The 5,325-nt window shown below is 30.6% G+C and overlaps 1 non-coding gene across 1 annotated transcript; it reads right to left on the bottom strand.

The window, feature by feature from the left end:
• Window positions 1–234: 234 nt before the first annotated feature.
• On the bottom strand, window positions 235–306 carry Trnar-ccu. Its single transcript has one exon. It is a non-coding gene; the product is annotated as a tRNA-Arg (tRNA).
• Window positions 307–5,325: the final 5,019 nt, after the last annotated feature.

The raw sequence follows: 5,325 nt of genomic DNA, 5'->3' as shown, positions 1-5,325 counted from the left end.
ATATATATATATATATATACGTACATACTGTATTTTTGTTTTTCATTAAATATGCAAATAATATTTATCTTCAGAATAATGTCCTGCCTTAATAATAAAAATCTATCTACAAAATTTAGATGACGTGATACTAAGATACAGAAACACATGGAGCAAGCCGACCTGAGACACCGAATAGAAACCAAGAACGCTATTTGCTGTATTTTCCTTTCAATTAAAATTTAATTCATCTGCAACCTCTGGCGGGACTCGAACCCGCAATCCTGGCTTAGGAGGCCAATGCCTTATCCATTGGGCCACAGAGGCTACTGTTACATAAAATAACTCTCTGGACAGCCAATAAATACAACGAGGCACGAATGAAAACACAATAGGCTGGTGGTAACGATAAGATAAAAATAATACTAACAAGGTCTATGGAGCAAATGTCATTTCATCAGATGTGCACATAATAAACATTTGAATTGATAAATTTCAATGAAAAAAAAATCTATCCTCTTCTGTTTCTCTTCGATAGCGTTAGGCCCATGTGTACAGGCATGTTTACTTCCTTAAATATGACGCATAAAGTCTTAAATTTTTATTTTTAACAAATGTTTCCTTCTACCGACGAGAGGAAATTGATCTTTCTTTATTGCTTCTTCAGAAACAAGTGACAACAAATCTAGAAAGAAAAGAATAGAAAAGAAAGAAAGAAAGAAAAAAAACGTGCTTATCATATACACAAAGTGTTACGTATAGATATATTTATCATAATATGTATAAATATGTATATGTGTGTATCTATAGCTACAGTATGTACATATTAATACATTTACATGTAGGGTATGTATGTGTATATATATATTATATATATATATATAGATTTATATATATAAATAATATATATATGAGATAAGTATAAGATATATATAGATATGATGTAAATATATATATATAATGATATATTAGATATAGCTCTATATATTATATATATATGATAATATATATATATAATATATATATGATATATATATGTATAGATGTTATATATGATATAATAGTATATACTATATATAATATATATTATATATATATCGATATATATATATATATATATTATTATATACTGTTTATATTATATGCATCTATATATGTATAGGTATCACACAGACACACACACACACACACCACACCACACACACACACACACATACACACCACACACACACCCACCACACACACACACACACACACACACCACGCACGATATATATATATATATATATAGATACTGATAATAACCTATATAGATAGATATAGAGATATATATATATATAATATATAGATATATATCTATTATATATACACATATATGTATATGTATATTTATATAATATATATATATATATATAGATATATATCATATAGTAAGATATAATATATATTATATATATATATATATATGTATATATATGCGTGTGTGTGTGTGTAATACATATACACATATACTTTTTTTTTTTTTAACGGTAGGTTCATGTTTGAGCCACCGTGGTCACAGCATGATACATGTTGTGATGCTCTTGGAGTGAGTACGTGGTAGGGTCCCCAGTTCCTTTCCCCCCCAAGGAGGGGTGCCGGGTGGTACATTTTAGGTAATCCTTCTCACTCCATTTATCCGCGGCTTGGGGACCAGCACGGAGTTGTGGCTGGCTTGGCATCCCGTGGCTAGGAGGCAATCGAAGTTCCTTGCACAAAAGGGAACAAGCGCCGGCCGGGACTCGAACCCTCGAATATCAGATTGCCGTCGTGACAGTTTGGGCCGGACGCTCTAACCACTCGGCTACCGCGCCATCATCGATATATATATGTATATATATATATATATATATATATATATATATAGGATATATAGATATTTATATGTTATATATATATAGGAGAGAGCGGCAGAGCGAGAGAGAGAGAGAGATTAGATAGAATAGAACACAGCGTATAAATAATAGTATAGTATAAAACAACAGATTTTAATATAGTATAGAGATACTATGATATAGATAAGAGATATATATATATCGATAGAGAGATGTTATATGGATGTAGAGTAGATATGCCGATATATAAATAATATAAACAGAGATATAGATATAGATAATAGTATATATATCGATGATATATATATATATATAGATATGATATATATAGATAAATTTAGAGCAGTGTAATTAATCTATCTAGCTCCTCGCTTCTCTCTCTCTCTCTCTAAATATATAAATATATATATATATCTATAATATATATAAGATAATATATATTATATATATATATATATATGAGTGCGCGGTTAGCGAGTTAGTGGTTAGAGCGTCGGACCCAAGACGGTCAACGACGGCAATCGGAGTTGGAGGGTTCGCGACCGTCACGGCCGGAGCGTTGTTCCCTTGTGCAAGGAACTTCGATTGCTCTACCTAGCAACTGGAGGCCAAGCCAGCCCAAATCCGTGCTGTCCCAAGCCCGGATAAAATGGGAGAAAGGATTACCTAAAAAGGTAAAACACCGGCACTCTCAGTGGAAAGGAAATGGGGACCCTACCCCCAAAAGTACACTCCAAGAGCATCACAACATGTATCATGCTGTGGACCACGGTGGCTCAAACATGAATCTACCGTTAAAACAAAAAAAAAGTATATGTGATAGTGTATTACACACACACAACACGATATAGTATACATATATATATATAATATATATATATATATATATATATATATATTAGATCGATATAACTGATTATATATATATATACTATATACATATACATATATGTGTATATATATATATATAATATTATATATATATATATAAATAAATATATATATATATATATGATCATTATTATAATATATATATATATATAAAGCGTGCGTGTGTGTGTGTGTTGTGGGTGTGTGTGTGTGGTTGGTGGTGTGTGCCATGTGTATGTGGTGTGGGTGTGTGTGGGTGCGTGTGTGGGGTGTGTGTGTTGATACATTATAAATATATAGATATATAATTGAAAACAGCTATATAATATATATATATATATATATATAATATAGTATATATATATACATGATATAGATATATATATAGAATATATATATATATATATATAGATATATATATAATATAATATATATATATATATATATATATCATATATATATATATATAATACCCACATACATACATACATGTAATGTTTAATATGTACATAGCTGCTAGCTATAATATACACACAAACATATTTATACATAGATGTAAATATATCTATACGTAACACTGCGAATATGCTAGCCCGTTTTTTTTCTTTCTTTCTTTCTTTTCTCTTCTTTTCTTTCTAGATTTGTTGTTCACTTGTTCTGACGAAGCAATAAAGAAAATCAATCCTCTCGTCGGAGAAGGAAAACATTTGTGTTAGAAAAACAAATTGTTAAAAATTATACTTTAGGCGTTCATAGTTTTAGAAGTCAACATGCCTGGACACATGGGCCTAACGCTATCGCCGCCAGCAAACAGAAGAAAGATAGATTTTTTTTCATGAAAAAATTTAATCAATTCAAATGTTATTAGTGCACTGATGAAATTACAGATTGTCCAATAGAAAAACCTTGTTTAGTAGTTAGTTTTATCTTATCGTTACCACCACGCTATTGTGTTTTCATTCGTCTCGTGTATTATTGGCTGCCAGAGAGTTATTTTACGTAACAGTAGATCTGGGCCAATGGAAGGCATTGGCCTCCTAAGACAAGGGGGAAGGATTGCGGGTTCGAGTCCCGCCAGAGGTTGAGATTGAATAAATTTAAATTGAAAGGAAAATACAGCAAATAGCGTTCTATGGTTTCTATCCCCCGGGGTCTTCAGGTCGGCTGCATCAAGTGTTTCTGTTCTTAGTAGCACTCACAAATTTTGTAGATAGATTTTAGGTATTAAGGCAGGGACATTATTCTGAAGATTAAAATATATTTTGCATATTTAATGAAAAAACAAAAAATACAGTATTACGTTTATAAATATATATAATATATAGTATATATATATATATATATATATTATAGTATATATATATATTATATAATATAACTATAGGTATTTTTTTTTGCAGATAGATAGATAGATAGAATAGATATAGATATAAACATACACATACAAACACCACACACAATATATACAATATATATTGTGTGTGTTGTGTGTAGTGCGCAGTATGTGTATGTAAACTTCATGCATATTCCCCTTACTCGTCAAACTAACAACAGAGAAATAGAGTTCCAGATCACGACGATAAAAATGTAGCTAATTTACGTACTTTGAGCCTTTCTAATTACCGAGGATTCTGTGAATGCCCTGTTAGTGTATCCAAATTTGACCATGCTCACAAACTCACGAGTTCCAACGTTTCTAGTTTATTGTCGCTTGGCCTGCATTTCATCTGCACCTTGCATGCAACATCAATCACGAGGGGCCGACCAATAGCGAGTGTTTTGTTTAAATCTGTATAAATGTTTATTGAGTAATTGGTGCTTGGCTAGGATTTATAACAAAAGAGGAGGCTGACTGAAGTTCGAATCAGTTCTGCCACTGAAAAAAAACTGATGGTGTAACGGAATAACTTCTTGGTTTATATTTACTCATTTATCTTACCGTAAAGTTAAAAGCGGCATGAAGGTTATGAAGCCCATTTATCCAAGGTTCGTCGGTCCAATATTAAATTCTCATTTCATTAGCATCACACACTGTGCGTGTGTGCGTGCGTGCAACACACACACACACACACACACCACACACACACACAACACCCACCACACACACACACACACAGACATATAATTATATATATATATATATAGCATCTGATAGGTATATAGAATATATAGATATATATATTACAATATAGATGAAAATATATAATATAGAATAGATATACTATATAGAGTAGATATATATATATATAGGTAGATATATATATTATATATATAGTTATATTTAGTATATACTATATAATATATATAATAGAATATATAGGATGATATCTATATATACTATAGATATATATATATATATATGTATATTCTATTATATTATTATATATATTATATATATATAGTATAATAGTATATATGATACAAGATAGATCGATAGATAGAGATATAAGACAGATAGATAGATGTTAGATCGATATAGATATATATGGCGTCGATAGACTTAGTATGTATATCTCTAGCTAGATACGTATACCTGTCTATACACCTAATCTTCTAGTCTTATCACCTTTCTTTCTCTCTATAATAGGAAAACACAAACGCC

Source organism: Penaeus monodon, unplaced genomic scaffold (assembly GCF_015228065.2).
Source record: "Penaeus monodon isolate SGIC_2016 unplaced genomic scaffold, NSTDA_Pmon_1 PmonScaffold_1045, whole genome shotgun sequence".
NCBI classification, from domain to species: domain Eukaryota; kingdom Metazoa; phylum Arthropoda; class Malacostraca; order Decapoda; family Penaeidae; genus Penaeus; species Penaeus monodon.
This window is presented reverse-complemented; position numbering and strand designations above follow the sequence as displayed.